This window comes from Ursus arctos, unplaced genomic scaffold, assembly GCF_023065955.2.
Source record: "Ursus arctos isolate Adak ecotype North America unplaced genomic scaffold, UrsArc2.0 scaffold_5, whole genome shotgun sequence".
Classification (NCBI taxonomy): domain Eukaryota; kingdom Metazoa; phylum Chordata; class Mammalia; order Carnivora; family Ursidae; genus Ursus; species Ursus arctos.
In genome coordinates, this window is record NW_026623067.1 from 9,422,557 (window position 1) to 9,440,653 (window position 18,097).

General features: G+C 33.1%; 1 pseudogene; it reads right to left on the reverse strand.

Annotated features, from left to right (window-relative positions):
• Positions 1–577: 577 nt before the first annotated feature.
• On the reverse strand, positions 578–7,161 carry LOC125282945 (olfactory receptor 2L8-like; annotated as a pseudogene).
• Positions 7,162–18,097: the final 10,936 nt, after the last annotated feature.

Here is an 18,097-nt window from a genome sequence, read left to right on the forward strand (position 1 = left end):
TTCTCTCACACACACAAGTAACTATGTAGGGTGATATATATGTTAATTAACTAAATTGTGGAGATGATTTCACAATGTATATCAAATTATGACATTGTATACCATAAAATATACAACTTTATTTGTCAATGATGTCAATATAGTTTAAAAAGTATAAATTATTATGCAAATATATAAAGTATTTCTTTCCAATTATGTTATGTTCATCATAAATTATTTATTATTTTTAGGTCCTAATTTACTAATTTTGGTTAAAAAAAGAAAAAATATTGTAGAAAAAATATTGTAGAACTGATATGCTGAATGACATCATTAATTTAGTCAGTTTTCATTTTCCATTTAACATGTTAGTAAAATAATTTTGCCCACAAGTTTAGTGGGAAATGCATTCCCTTTAAAGGATCATAAAGAAAAACAAAAATAATGCCTTGGAAAATAAAATTATTACAGAAGCCTCAATTTATTCAATTTTCTATATTAGTTTATGTTCTTTCACTATACGCATATAATATTTTCTTCACAATGCTGTACAGCTAAATTGACATATAACTGAGGCTTGAAAACTAATGTATATTGTCTACATTTTCACTGAGTGGATTCTCTGAATCAATTGTCTCAGAGCCCCGATCAACTTCTTGTTTCTTAGGCTGTAGGTGATGGGTCTGAGCATTGGGGTCAGGATGGTGTAGAAGACAAGCAGAATCTTGTCCTCTGTTGGCGATTGGAGGAATCTAGAGCATAGATAAGTATAAACAAAGGGGGGATAAAGAAAGTCACTATAGTGATGTGGGTGCTGCAGTTTGAATAGGCCTTCTTCCTCCCTTCTGTTGATTGCATGTGTCAGATTGCATGGAGAACTCAGCCATAGGATAGTACAATAACAATGAAAGGAAACATAAGGAAGAAGGTGGAGCTTACGAACACTGTGTACTCTTAGATCCAGGTGTCCATGCAAGCCAAAGTCAACATGGCCAGAACATTACAGAAGAAATAGTTGATGGCTCTGGACTGGTTAAGGGATATGGAGAATATATGTTGTGTGGGCAAAGGAGTTGATCAAGCTCATTATCCTGTTATCATCAGCACACATACTCAATTGCTCATACAAATGGCATAGTGAAGAGGAAATCAAATAGCCACATAATGATCATAGGCCATGGAGGCCAATAGTAATCCTTCTGCACTAGCTAAAGTCAAGAAGAAGAAACTCTGCATTCCACACCTGATGAAAGAAATAGACTTGTTTCCAGAGAGAGAATCAGAACCCATCTTGGGGACAATGGTGGAGATGTAGTTCAGGTCCATGAGGGAGAGCTGACTAAGTAGAAAATACATGGGTAGGTGGAGATGACTGTCCAGGAGGATGAGGATGATCATGGACAGGTTGCCAAACAGAGCCATTAAGAAAATGAGAACAATGAGAATGAAGAACAGGCCAATTCTTGAAGGTGAAATAACCCCAATAAGATGAAATCAGAAGTTTGATTGTAATTTTCATGGGGTATTAATTCTTATTTTTTCCCTAAAAACAGACACAACAGTAAATTAATATAGAACAGAATGCTATTTTTATTTCATTATTTCATTCACATTTTGATTTACTCATTGAATATTGCAGCTTCTAAATGAAGAATAAACTTAATTACTATGAATAAAGATCCTCAGTTTTTGCTTTACAGGTAAAATCTTCATGAGGCAAACATCTGTGGTCAAAATATTCTTTACAAGTCTATGAATTTGTAAGAATAATATATTTCTCAGTGCAAATCATTTGAGCATTGACTCTTGATTTTGGCTCAGGTGATGATCTCAGGATTGTGAGATTTAGCCCAACATCAGTATCTCCAGTCAGTGGGAAGTCTGATGGAGGTGCTCTCTCTTCCTCTCCCTCTTCTTTTCCTTCTGCATCTCCTCACTTATCAAATAAATAAATAAATTTTATATATATATATATATGTATATATATGTAAATATGTATATATATATGTATATATATGTAAATATGTATATATATACATTTTAGTTTATTTTCTATTGCATTATATATATGTATATATAAATATATACATATAAATTTATATATATTTTTTAGTTTATTTTATATTGCACTATGCATATATGTATATATAAATATATATATACAAATAAATATATATTATATTTTAGTTTATTTTCTATTGCATTATGTATACTTTTCTCTAATAACATCATTAAGATATATACTTTTTATTTTCCTACATAAATTCAGTTATCTTCAAAGACAGAACTTATAAGTTAAATGTATGCATACTAAATAAATGTAAATGCATAAATTATAGACTCAAATTTGAGTAAATTTTGTTTACCTTTAGGGGATAATTTTTATCTTTTATATTTAAACCCTAATATCTCAGAAACTTCAGTAGCCTATTAGGTCATGTGCAATCTACATTCCTTTTTCTGAGTCCTCCTCCAAAAGATTGTCATAACAGCTCTTTAGATATCAATTGTCATTATTTGTTTCTTTGTTCCACTGGCCAGACTTATTCAAAAGAATAGAGAAAGGACCCAAATTAATAAAATTATGAATGAAAGGAGAGAGATCACAACCAAAACCAGTGAAATAGGAAGGATCATTAGAAACTTTTATCAACAGTTTTATGCCAATAAATTAAAAAACCTGGAAGAAATGAATGCCTTCCTGGAAACATATAAACTACCAAGACTGAAACAGGAAGAAATTAATTATTTAAACAGACAGATAAATTATGAAGAGATTGAAGCAGTGATCAAAAACCTCCCAAAAAACAAGAGTCCGGGGCCTGAGGGATTTCCCAGGGAATTCTACCAAACATCCAAAGAAGAAATAATACCTATTCTCCTGAAGCTGTTTCAAAAAATAGAAACAGAAGGAAAACTACCAAACTCATTCTATGAGGACAGTATTACCCCCATCCCCAAGCCAGGCAAAGACCCCTTCCAAAAGGAGAATTACAGACCGATATCCCTGATGAATATGGACACCAAAATTCTCAACAAGATCCTAGCTAATAGGATCCAACAGTACATTAAAAGGATTATCCACAAAGACTAAGTGGGATTCATCCTTGGGATGCAAGTGTGGTTCAATATGCACAAATTGATCAGTATGATAGATCATAGCAACAAGAAAAGAGTCAAGAACCATATGATCCTCTCAATAGATGCAGAAAAAGCATTTGACAAAATACAGCATCCTTTCCTGATTAAAACCCTTCGGAGTGTAGGGGTAGAGGGTACATTCCTCATTCTCATAAAAACCATCTATGAAAAGCCTACAGAGAATATCATTCTCAGTGGGGAAAAGCTGAGAGCATTTCCGTTAAGATCAGAAACACGACAAGGATGCCCAGTCTCACCATAATTATTCAACATAGTACTAGAAGTCCTTGCAACAGCCATCAGACAACAAAAAGGGATAAAAGGTATCCAAATCGGCAAAGAAGAAGTCAAACTGTCTCTCTTCGCAGATGACATGATACTCTATATGGAAAACCCAGAAGACTCTACCCCCAAACTTCTAGAAGTTATAGCGCAATTTAGTCATGTGGCGGGACACAAACTCAACGGTCAGAAATCAGTTGCATTTCTATACACGAACAATGAGACAGAAGAGAGAAAAATTAGGAAATCCATTCCATTTAAAATAGCACCAAAAATCATATGTTATCTCACAATTAACTTAACTGGAGATGTAAAGGACCTGTATTCTAGAAACTACCAATCACTCTTAAAAGACATTGAACATCGGTAGGAGAAGGAAGGGAAGAATGAAGGGTGGTAAACAGAAGGGGAATGAACCTTGAGAGACTGTGGACTCTGGGAAACAAACTGAGGGCTTCAGAGGGAGGGGGCTGGGGGATTGGGATAGGCCAGTGATGGGTATTAAGGAGGGCACATATTGCATGGTGCATTGTGTGTTATATGCAAATAATGAATCATGGAACATTGCATCAAAAACTGGGGATGTACTGTATGGTGACTAATATAACAAAATAAAAATTATTAAAAAAAAGAAAAACATTGAAGAAGACTCAAAAAGATGGAAAAATATTCCATTCTCATGGATTGGAAGAATAAGCATAGTTAAAATTTCTATGCTACCCAGAGCAATCTACATTTTCAATGCCATCTCAATCAAAATACCAATGACATTTTTCAGAAATCTATAGCAAATCTCTATTGGCAAATACCATTTATGTAAAGCCATTTTCTTCTTTTAAAAAATGATTTTTTTTAATTTATTTGACAGAGAGAGAGCACATACAGGAGCTGGTGGAAAGGTAAGCAGAGGGAAAAGCAGGCTCCCCACTGAACAGAGAGCCTGACATGGAGTTATGTCCCAGGACGTTGAGATCATGACATGAACCAAAAGCAGGTACTTAACCGACTGAGCCACCCAGGTGTCCCAAAGCCATTTTCTTCTGCCTCCTCACTCAAGTTTTGAATGCTTTAATTAAAATAGACCCTTTCTCTGAGAATCTATAATCCAATTTCATTTTTACTTCCATGTATGTTCAAGTTCTCTTGAAAGATGTATGTTATCCATCTGTTTCTCAATATTACATAACATTACACATTGCTTTATGGCATGTTTCTTACTTATTCCTTTTTTCCTATTTTGTTGTAATGCATTTGAAACTTTTTTCATTTGTAGGTAAGTGTGAGAGTATAAGCACATATATTTAAAACTACTCTGTCATAAACCCCAAGGGCATGATAATAAAGAAATAAATACCCTTTTTTGTATCATGATTCAAAGGGGCACATGCAACCCAAAGTTTATAGCAGAGATGTTCACAATAGCCAAAATATGGTAAGAGATATCCATTGACAGATAAATGGATAAAGAAGAACTGGTACATAAATACAATGGAATATTATTCAGCCATCAAAAAGAAGGAAATCTCACAATTTGCAACAATATGGATGGAACTAGAGGATATTATGATAAACAAAGTAAGTCTGTCAGATAAAGACAAATATCATATGATTTCACTTATATGTGGAATTTAAGAAACAAAACAAATGAACATAGGGAAAGGAAGGAAAAATAAAATATAATGTAAACAGAGAGGGAGGCAAATCACAAGAGACTCTTAACTCTAGGAAACAAACTGAGGGTTGCTGGAGGGGTGGGGGTGGGGGGCTGGGGTAATTAGTTAATGGGCATAAAGAAGGTCACTAGATGTAATGATCACTGGATGTTATATGCAACTGATGAATCACTAAATTTTACCTTTAAACTAACAATACATTATATATTAAATAAGTTGAATTTAAAATAAAAAGAAAGAAATACATTATGAATTTAAGGAAAATGGGAAAAGAAAATGGTGTAGAGGGGTAAGAGAAGAAAGAGTTCAGGACCTTTTGGAAAAAGGTATTTTAAGAAATAGTTCTACATTTAAAAGGAGAAGGAGAGAGTGGGTTGCCTGGTGGCAAGATCAGTTAAATGTCTGACTCTTCATTTTGGCTCAGGTCCTGATCTCTGGGTCCTGGGATTGAGCCCTGCATTGAGCTCAAGTGCAGTCTGCTTGAGATTCTCTTCTCCCTCTGCCCCTCCCCCACACACTCTCTCACTCTTTCTTTCTAAGATAAATAAATCAAATCTTCAAAAAAAAAAAGGAGAAGGAGAAATATAATTCTGAGAGTCTTCTTCACGGGAATGAGTGGAAGCATTTTCCTGCAGAGGGAATGCTATCAGCAAACAAGCTCAGTATACCATTAGAAGTTGTTAAATCTATAGCACAAATTTATATATATATGGAAGTGTCAGATAACAATAAATGACTTCTGGAAATTAAAAATGTAATAATTAATATAATAAATTCATTAAAAGTTTCAAAAGATAAACTGGAGAAAATTGACCAGAAAGTAAGCAAGAATAAAAAGGAAATATAAAAAGTTTGACACTAAAAAAAAAAATGCCTGACAGCTCAGTTGACATCAGACTCTTGATTTCAGCTCAGGTTATGATCTCAGGGTCCTGGGATTGAGCACCATGTCTTCACTCCTGCTTAGCTGAGAGTCTGCTTCTCTCCTTCTCCATCTCCCTCTACCCCTCCCCCCAATGACACTCTAAATCAATCAATCATTTTAAAAATAAAATCAATTTAAAAAAATATAAAATAATTAGAGCATTAATATAATTCAATTTACACATATGGGTATTCTTTTTTTTTAAAGATTTTATTTATTTATTCGACAGAGATAGAGACAGCCAGCGAGAGAGGGAACACAAGCAGGGGGAGTGGGGGAGGAAGAAGCAGCCTCGTAGTGGAGGAGCCTGATGTGGGGCTCCATCCCACAATGCCGGGATCACGCCCCAAGCCGAAGGCAGACACTCAACCACTGTGCCACGCAGGCACCCCACATATGGGTATTCTTAAAAATGCATATGTTATAATAATTAAGAAGTGATATTATCAACAAAAACTTTTCTCAGAACTGTTATACATGAGGTATAATATTTAAATACAATGCAAAGAACACAGAAGCACAGAAAATAAGTTATTTATTATTTTTTTAAAATTCTGTCTTGTAAACAATTTCTTGACAATTCTTAATATCAGCCAGAAAGTTATAATCTTAAACTTCTTTAGAGAAATTATAATGATATAATTAGAAGACTTACATTCAGTAATAACCAATAAAATAGTGTCAGGTTTTGCAATAATCTTATATTTTTATATAAAACCAATAATTTCTAGAAAATGAAACAATGCCATAAATGCATGTCCCCAAACATACAGTGGGATGTAACTGTGATGAGAGCATGGGAGGAGAGAAAGAGGATAAAAGTGGTGATATAGAGAAGGAACAGCATCTCATTCACAGTGGCCTCATTTACAAACCACGAGTGGTGATGGGTAGTAAGGAGGGCACGTATTGCATGGTGCACTGGGTGTTATACGCAACTAATGAATCATTGAACTTTACATCAAAAAATATAAATAATAAAAATCAAGCTTTAGAAGGTAAACATACTGTTTAAAATATCAAGAAAATATTGGAACAAATTACAAAATAATTTAAGTATTCACCTTGGGTGTCAGTAGGAGTGGGTTATAGGACAATCACTTTACCTTGTGGTTTGTCGATGCCATGTAACACATTATTTGAATAAAATATTAAAGTCATATACAAATTATTTCAAAGATAGTAATGTCTATGTACTTAAATTATTGCGTATGTGAATCTCCACATACAATGTATAAAAAACGACAGCAGGTCCTGGGTCTACATGGAACAACTGATTTTCAAATTTTGTGCGTCATTTGACAACTTGCAGAGGAAAATCTAGGAGAGCTATTTTATTTTCCTAAAATGTCATTTGTATTAAGTATGAGACCAGAATATTAGATTGATATCATTGGGTATAATTTACATCCATAACTTCAATTATTGACAAACTTGAAAATGTAATATTTATAATTACCAATGGAATTAAGATTGTTAGTATTCTTGTTGTTTGTAGTACATATATAGGGCTGATATGACAGAGATTCCCTTAGGTAGTTGATATTATCCCAGATTAATTCTGAGAAAACAACACAGAACCAAAATAATAAAAGGAAAGTCAAATTTCTTCTTTAATTCCATTGTCACATGACTGCCAATGCAGAATCTTTTTGAATTATCTATGTTCCCCTGTTGTATGTGCTAATAACCTACATGTGATATTATTTAAAGAAATGTTGCATCTGAAAGGGAAGCAACCTCAGCCAGTAGATACCTATTTCAAGGTCTAAAGTAAAGATATTTTTTTCTTTTACAAAAATGAATTACATATTCCCCTTTCATTTTGCTTTAGTCCAAATGAAATACAATGAGTAATATATTTACAAACCATTGACAAAAGATTTTCCCATGTCTTGATTTTTTTAGTTCTACTAAGTATACAAGGGTGAAAATCAATCAAGTGGTTTCTTATTGAGTTGGTGAAACAAGTCTTGAACCTGAACAAGGCCTATACACAGAGAATATAGAACTATGAGCTTTTATTTGCCATCTCCACTGGACAGAATCTGTCTTGTGTCAATATTTGTGCCATAATTAAATTTCATTTAAACCTGAACAATGGCTCTTGAGGTAGATCTAACCTAAAAATTTTATAGATGATAGGGGCGCCTGGGTGGCGCAGTCATTAAGCATCTGCCTTCGGCTCAGGGTGTGATCCCAGTGTTCTGGGATTGAGTCCCACATCAGGCTCCTCTGCTAGGAGCCTGCTTCTTCCTCTCCCACTCCCCCTGCTTGTGTTCCCTCTCTCACTGGCTGTCTCTGTCAAATAAATAAATAGAATCTTTAAAAAAATTTTTATAGATGATAAACCAAGATTCAGATTTTATGTAACTTTTCCTGGTTCCCCTCCTACTAATTTAGCTTCTAGATGAATAGATACAGATATTTACAGCTAAGATTGTATTTAAATTGATAAACTGTCTTATCCTTCAAAAGATAATTCTGACATTAGTGGATATTGTTTAAACTTGTCAAAACTAAAAAATAAATACAAAAAAATGAATGATCTTAAAATAGAAATTCAGTATAGATAAAAGTGGGTCATGAATATATATGACATTTATGCCCAAATAAATTGATTTAGTTTTTAATTTTTGCTCATTTTTAAATCTTCTTCTGTTTCTTCTGTTGTGTTCATCCCATTGTCACTTGTCCTTATAAATATCCAGCTTTAATGAATGGTGTAGTGAATCAAGACATCATTTCCAGATCCTCCAAATGAACTGCAATTCATGCCTTGCCCCCAGTACCAAAATGTCCTAGGTGATACTGATTACCAAAAATACAAGAACAAAAACAAAAAAGCACCCATATTATCTCCTCTGTAAATCAAGTTGCAAATGTGCATGTTTAAGACATATTCAGTTTATTCCTACACCATGATGAGGAAAATTTCCCAATTGCTGCATGAGTTTCAAAGTGATGGGCAATTATCATCAGATGAATTCAATAGCCATTATATTGCTTGCATAGATACATTTTTGTATGCTTGTATTTAGTTAAAATGAAAACTGAAAAAAAGCCTCACATTAGCACTTTATACATCTACAGAAGAAATATATATATTTCTGTTTTATTTTGTTTTTTCATGTTTTTTAAAAAAATTTTATTGTTATGTTAGTCACCATAGAGTATATCCTAAGTTTTTGATGTAGTGTTCCATGCTTCATTATTTGCATATAATATCCAGTGCACTATGCAATATGTGCCCTCCTTAATACCCATCACCAGCCTATCCCAATCCCCCACCCCTCTGAAGCCCTCAGTTTGTTTCCCAGAGTCCACAGTCTCTCAAGTTTCATTCCCCCTTCTGTTAACCCCATCGTTCATTTTTCCCTTCCTTCTCCTACTGATCGTCCTGCTATTTCTTGTGTTCCACAAATGAGTGAAACCATATGATAATTGTCTTTCTCTGCTTGACTTATTTCACTTAGCATAATCTCCTCCAGTCCTGTCCATGTTGCTGCAAATGTTGGGTAATCATTCTTTCTGATGGCTGAGTAATATTCCATTGCATATATGGACCACATCTTCTTAATCCAGTCATCTGTTGAAGGGCATCTTGGCTCCTCCCACAATTTAGCTATTGTGGACAATGCTGCCATTAACATTGGGGTGCATATGGCCCTTCTCTTCACTACATCTATATCTTTGGGGTAAAAACCCAGTAGTGCAATTGCTGGGTCATAGGGTAGCTCAATTTTTAACTTTTTAAGGAACATCCACACTGTTTTCCAAAGTGGCTATACCAACTTGCATTCTCACCAGCAGTGTAAGAGGGATCCCCTTTCTCCACATCCTCTCCAGCATTTGTTGTTTCCTGCCTTGTCAAAACTCCAAATGGATGAAAGACCTTGATGTGAGACAGGAATCCACCAAAATACTAGAGGAGAACATGGGCTGCAACTTCTTTGACATGGGCACAGCAACTTTTTTCATGACACATCTCCAAAGGCAAGAGAAACAAAAGAAAAAAATGAACTTGTGGGACTTCATCAAGATAAAAAGTTTCTGCACAGCCAAGGAAATAGTCAAAAAAACTAAGAGACATCCCACGGAATGGGAGAAGATTTTTAGAAATGACACTACAGGAAAAAGACTGGTATCCAAGATCTACAAATAACTTCTCAAACTCAATACATGAGAAACAAATAATCAAATAAAAAAAATGGGCAGAACATATGAACAGACACTTTTCCAATGAAGACATACAAATGGCTAACAGACACACGAAAAAATGTTCAAAATCATTAGCCATCAGGGAAATTCAAATAAAAACCACATTGAGATACCAGAAGAAATAGATTTGTATTTTTTTTATTTTATTATTATTTTATAATAATATTTTTATTATATTATGTTATTCACCATACAGTACATCCCTTGTTTTTGATGTAAAGTTCCATGATTCATTAGTTGTGTATAACACCCAGTGCACCATGCAATATGTGCCCTCCTTACTACCCATCACCATCCTATCCCAGTCCCCTCCCCCCCTCCCCTCTGAAGCCCTCAGTTTGTTTCTCAGAGTCCATGGTCTCTCATGCTTCATTCCCCCTTCTGATTACTCCCCTTTTCTTTATCCCTTTCTTCCCCTACCGATCTTCCTAGTTCTTATGTTCCATAGATGAGAGATATATATTTTTTAAATTAGCCTTATTACAATGATGAAAAAAGTGATTCCTATAAAGAGAATTATTCAAGACCGTGTAGTGATACAGTGACAGATCTGCTTGAGTGACCTCCAGAAGCTGGATGATGCAGTTTCCCCTGAAGAAAAAAAAAATGTTGTTGTGTTTTTTTGTTGTTGTTTTGTTTTGTTGTCTACACCACCTTGACTTTGATGAAAATAAATTCCAAAGGAAGATCTTACTGGTTACTAAATAAGTTTGGTCACATTTTTCTGATCATTTAAATTGGTACAGCAAGAATGTAAAAATACCAAAGAAGCCTTAAGTTGGATTTCTTGTAAGTTTATCAGATTAGACTTTAAAATCGTCTAATTGTAAAAACTCTCCTTTTGATTTCACATCATTTTGGGTCACTCCCTCTCTTCTCAAGATCCCTGAAAGAGTCTACAGTGCTTAAATTTCCCAAAAGGAACTTTCTTATTCACCGGTAAGGGAGGAAGCTTATTAAAAAAATAAAAAGTACCAGTTCAGATTCCCAGGAGAACTTTGAATTCATTGGCTTCATAAAATCTGCCATATTTATTTGAAATGTTTCATCATACTTGTATTTGCATATCCCTAGATAATAATTATTTAGCATTGACATCAGTCACCTAGAATTTACAGCATTGTGAGATGGCTTTCAGAGATTCCAAATCAGATAACCCAAAAGAGTGTCCCCTGGGGTGTTGGCAAGCATAGTTCTACACATTATCCTTTCATGGAATCTTACATAAGATTACACATCCTTTCAAGTGTTTCCACTAGATTCTACTATAAAAAAGACAAGGAATATATAGTTTGTGTACTTTAGTTACTTAGAATTAGTAATTTTATTACACATTGAAGAAACATGTGATTTAATTGTTTAAAAGGGTATACAGCTTCATATATTAATGAACCATACTCATATTTGTGTACCTCTAAATGATATGCTTTTTTTACTTTAAATTTCAGTTACTTCAACATTTATTTTATTTAGTTTTTTATTATTATATGTTAGTGACCATACAGTACATCATTAGTTTTCGATGTAGTGTTCCATGATTCATTGTTTGCGTATAACACCCAGTGCTCCATGCAATACATGCCCTCCTTAATACCCATCACTGGGCCAGCCCATCCCCTCACCCCCTCCCCTCTAAAACCCTCATTTTGTTCTCTGATGTCCATAGTCTCTCATGGTTCATCTCCTCCTCTGTTCCCCCCCCCTTCATTTTTCCCTTCCTTCTCCTAATGATGTCCCTGCTATTCCTTATGTTCCATAAATGAGTGAAACCATATGGTAATTGTCTTTCTCTGCTTGACTTATTTCACTTAGCATATGGAATCTCATGTGATGAATCAGCATTAAAAGGTAAATAAATAGGCAAATAGGTAGATAGATACTTTGAGAGATGAAAAGAAAATAATTACACTTTGAGTCTGGATTCAGATTAAAGATATGTCTGCTCTGTATTATTGCACAAGCAAGTTACAGATTGTTTGGAGTCCAAACTATATCTAGCTTTAGTTTTGAAACTTAACAATATGAGCTTGGATTAGTAAATTTAACTCTATGAGTCTCATCTACAGATGAGCAAATCAAAACCACAATGAGATATCCACTGACACCTGCTAAAGTGGCTATTATCAAAAATATAAGTTTTGGCCAGGATGTAGAGAAAAGGGAATCCTTTTGCAGCATTCTTGGGAATGTAAATTGGTATAGACACTATGTAAAGTATATGGGAGTTCCTCAAATAATTAAAATTAGAAATATCATATGATCTTTCAGTCCCACTTCTAGGTATATATCCAACGGAAGTAAAATATGTATCTTGAAGCAATATCTGCACTCTTATGAATTTTTCAGCATTATTTCCAACAGTTAAGATATGTAAAACACACACACACACAACTAAGGGTCCATCAACAAGTGAATGGATAAAGAAAGTGTGGAATATGTATTAAACCCAAAAGACTCCACCAGGACTGCTAGAACTGATAAACAAATTCAGTAAAGTCTCAGGATACACAATCAAAGCACAGAAATGTGTTGCATTTGTATACACCAATAATGAAACACCAGAAAAATAAATTAAGGAATCAATCCCATTTACAATTCATTCAAAACAATAAGATACCTAGGAATAAACCTAAGCAAAGTGGTGAAAGACCTGTAATCTAAAAATTATAAAACTCTGATGAAAGAAATTGAAGAGGACACAAATAAATGGAAAGGCATTCCATGCTCCTGGATTGGAAGAACTAATATTGTTAAAATGTCTTATACTAACCAAAGCAGCCTACACATTTAATTCAATCCCTATCAAACTACCAACAGTATTTTTCACAGAGCTAGAATAAATAACCAAAGCAACCTTGAAAAAGCTATGTAAAGTTGGAGGCATCACAATTCCAGACATCAAACTGTATTACAAAGCTGTAGTGTTTAAGACAGTATGGTACTGGCAGAAAAATGGTCACATAGATCAGTAAAACAGAATAGAAACGCCACAAATGAACCCACAACTCTATGATCAACTAATCTTTGACAAAGCAGGAAAGACTATCCAATGCAAAAAAAGACAGTGTCTTCAATAAATGATGTTGTGAAAACTGAACAGCAACATGCAAAAGAATCATACAGTGGAATTGGATGACATTATGCTAAGTAGAATAAGCCAGATGCAGAAGTACAAAGACTTCTCAATTACACTACCATGTGGAATCTAAAATGGTCAAACTCTTAGAAGTAGAAATGACAGTCATCAAAAGGTGAGGGGAGGGAGAATTTGGGGAGACTTGGATCAGAGGCTGTAAAATTTCCATTATGCAAGATAAGTAAGTACTGAAGATCTCATGCACAACAATGTGAATATAATTAACAATACTATACTTTATAGTGGAAATATCTAGGAGCATTAATCTTAAGTGACCTCACTAGCAAAGAAAGAAAGAAAGAGAGAGAGAGAGAGAGAGAGAAAGAAAGAAAGAAAGAAAGAAAGAAAGAAAGAAAGAAAGAAAGGAAGAAAAAAGGAAGCTAACTATGTAAGTTGATGGACATATCAATTGGATTGATTATGGTGATTATTTCACAATGTATACATATACTAAAAACTCAAGCTATACATTTTAAATATATATAACTTGTATTTAGCAAAAAATACTTAAATAAAGCTGGAAGAAAAAAAAACCAAGAGTTATTATAAGATTGTATAAGATAATGTTACTTAAAATGTTCTTTGTATAAGTTATCACTGAAAAAGAGCTGTGGCATTTACTATCTTTATTATCATCATCCAGCAACATCAAGAAAGGTACCATCAAATTATTTTCATCCAACACCTGATATGCCTAGATTCATTATCAGTATAGTTCCCAAATCATTTCTGTGTGTCATTTCCATCTGATTTTCACAAAGTATCCTCAATTTCTAATGTAGATCTCATTTCACTAGAAGTTCAGTTATACATACACAGGATTAAAAGATAAAACACCAAACTCAAACTCAGAAACCAGTAAAATTAGTCACCATTTGTGTTTGGAAAAAAAATCGATAACTAATATATCTACTATTTCCACAAAAACTTGAATTATTTCTAGGTGTCCTTTAAATTTAGAAATATATAATTGCCCCAGAAATAGACAAATTTTGATTTTACTATTTTACCTTTCTTATGGTTTAATTTTACATTTTTTAATAAAATTGAAAGAAGGAATCATTTAACTAGAAGTAACAGATTCATATAAATTAAAACAATGTGTAACAATAATAAGTTTGCCCTGGCAAACATGTAACCATTGTGCTCATTGGCAAAAATTCCTCAGAAAGAACAGGAGGGGGAGACACGGGCTTCCAGTTATTAAATGAGTAAATCACAGGAATAAAAGCACAGCATAAAAATATAGTCAGTTATATCATAATAGTGTTGTATGGTGTTAGATGGTATCTACACTTATGGTGAGTATAGCATATGTAAAAACTTGCCAAATCACTATGTTCTACACCTGAAAGTAATGCAACATTATGTGTCAACCATACTCAAATAAAAAAATGTAAAAAAAATAAAATAAAAAAATAAAACAAACCACATACACACACACACACACACACACACACACACATATACATGTAAGAAAGGAAATTCTACTCTCTACTGTTGTTATTGAGGATTTGGACTCTTACATGTCAGTTTTGTTCATCAAATTTTATGTAAGCCCATGTAAAGCCTATGGCATTAAGACTCAATCCCATATTTTACAAGGACCTTCATATCCTTTCCCATTCAGACACCATATTTATGAACTAACTCCAAAATCACTTCTTATTGTAAAAATAAAGCCGTTCCTACTCAAACACTACTTAAAATCTTCTACCTCTGGTTTTGACCCACTTTTACATAGAGTAAGTCACTAATTTCTTAAACAGATCACCTTAAAATTATAATGATTTTAATCTAGACAGTAATCCTAACTGCCAGAATTAATGCAATGGCATCAACATTGACATGAGCACATCACATGCTTGCATGAAAAAAGTTCTACTTCTGGAGAGTGTAAATCAGGTTACACATACCATACTAAAGCACTCTACACCTAACTACAATTTTTCCCATCTCCAGAAGATTCATCACAGGCTCTGTGGACAATGCAGCTCCCCTTTCTTGATAAATATGATTTATATTTCAAATAAAATTGTTTCTCAAAATATGTTGGCTCAATTAAGGGACAAATAAATTCTTCTCATATTTGAATTTTATTTTGTATCCATATAAAATTTTGTATACATTTTGTGACACAGAATTATTACTACTCTTAAAGTGACCATATTTTCATGAACATGGCATCATTTAGTATAGACCTTAATCTTTTTCAGCATAAATCGAGGAAAGAAGTTCATAGATAATATCAACCATTGACTATATTATCAATTTAACTGTTTCACTGCTAATTTATAATAGATTTTTTAGGAGAAACACCAATCCTTTCCAAGATACAAACACACAATCTTTCAAATACATTTCCATTAAATGAAATTTTATTTTTGAAATCCCTTGGGTGTGAGATACCTTAATATATCAATTGCTTACTTTAGTGGTTTAAAAAGAGCAGTTCTTAATTAATTCTAATCTAATTTTTCTAAGCACTTGTAGAGGATTATTATCTCTTATGTAATAAATTAAAATAAAAAACAGTTATGACATGTACTCTTTGTTATCTCCCAATTTTTCAACATCACTGGGTTGAATAGCTGACAGGGATCCTACTGTTATCATATGAACAAAGTCATTTTTCTGAACAGATTTCTTTGAATACCTTCCAAACAAATATATATATTCATCTCCTATCCCTGCACTTGACATCTTAGATATTTAAGGAAAACTCAGCAGCAACCATGATTCAAGTTCTTTAGGTAGAGATTAAAGAAAATAACCCTTTTCTCTCTCTCTCTGTGTGTGTGTGTGTGTGTGTGTGTGTGTGTGTGTGTGTGTGTTCACTTGTGAAAGCCCGCTGAGACTTGAATGATATAGTTTAAGTCACTAATAGCTCAAGATGGCCTCAGGCCAAGATTGGAAAGGAGTTCTATTAATTTATTTACATGTTTTCAAAGATGTGTTTAAGGTCAATTCAGTGGGGAAAAATATATTTATTCAGATTCTTCCAATACTATTATGTCTCTAAACGTTTATGGAGTCATAACTTTTATATATTGTTATTCAGTAATTGCATAATAATGTGTAAACATATTAATTTATTTGGCAGTTTGTAGAACACTGGCTTAAAAATTAGATACATTATAATGAAAAGTGATACATTTTATATAAACAAGCAGAATTCTTAAAATACTACACAATTCAGATATAATCATTAATTTAGTGTAGATATTTATTTTTGAATTATTCTCATTAAGTTAGAGATTACCATTAAGTTATAAAACATGTTTTACATTTTAAAACAGATAACAAAATGATAGTACTACTTTGATGGACTACTATTTAGATTATATAATAATTCATTTTTATTGCAGATAACCCCTTAAATGTTCTTAGATTTTGTATGTACTCTAGTATTTGCATCAGTGATACATTTTTCTTGGGAAAGGGGTACCACTAGTCTAATTTAAAGGGTTCTTTTCTAACTTATTTATGATAAAATATATATTACAAAATTGACAATGTTAACCATCTTTGTGCAACTCAGTGACATAAATGCATTCATATTTTTGTTCAATCATCATCACAATCCACCTCTGGCGTATTTTCAACATCCCAAACAGAAGTTTCTCACCTTATAACAAAAAATTCCACATTTTCTCACCCTATAATCCTACTAACAATTCTTTCTGCCTCCATTAATTTGTCTATTCTAAGTACCTCATATAACTGTAACCATACAATATTTTCCTTTTCTGTTTGGTTTATTTCACGTAGACAAACTTTCTCAAGATTCATCCATGTTGTAGGATGTCTCAGAATTTCATTCATTTTAAGTGCAAATAATAATCCATTGTGCATATATAACACTTTTCATTTCTGCATTCCTCCTCCTGTAGGCATTTTTTCTTACCTCTTTAGCTATTGTGAATTATGCTGTTATAAATATTTGTGCACAGATATTTGCTTGTTTCCACTTTCCATTATTTTTGTTTATATCTAGAAGAATAATTACTAAATCACATGATAATTCAATGTTAAATTTTCAGAGAATTGTCATACTGTTTTTCACAGCACGTGACCATTTTACATTCCCATCAAGGATACACTAAGAGAAAAAGAAAGAATGCACTAAGATTCCAATTTCTCCACATTCTTGTCAGCATTTGTTATTACTAATAATGTTTAATAGTATCTTTCATAATGGGGGAAAGGAATATTTCATTGTGGTTTTTATTTGCATTTCCCTAATGACTAAGATTGTTGACTATCTTGTCATATGCTTATCAGACATTTGTATATATTCTTTGGAGAAATGTGTATTTAAATCCTTCACCCATGCTTTAACATGCTTGTTTTTTAGATTTATGAGTTACTTATGTACTCTAGGTGCTTATTCTTTACATGACATATTTGCTTCAATTACATGAGCTATCTTTTCACTTTATTAAAGGGTGGTTATCAGAGGGGATGTAGGTGGGGGTGGGTTAAATAGGTGATGGGGATTAAGGAGGTCATTTCTGGTGAGTGCTGGGCATTGTATATAAGTGTTGAATCACTAAATTCTACACTTGAATATTACACTGTATTCTAAGTGGAATTAAAATAAAAAGTTGAAAAAGAAAAAAAAACAAAGTCAAGAAAAATTTTTAAATACTATAAAATAATTATTATACATAAAAAAGATCCAAAGTAGATAATTGTAGACACAACTATTCAAATTAAAATAGTAACAGTTATAGATAT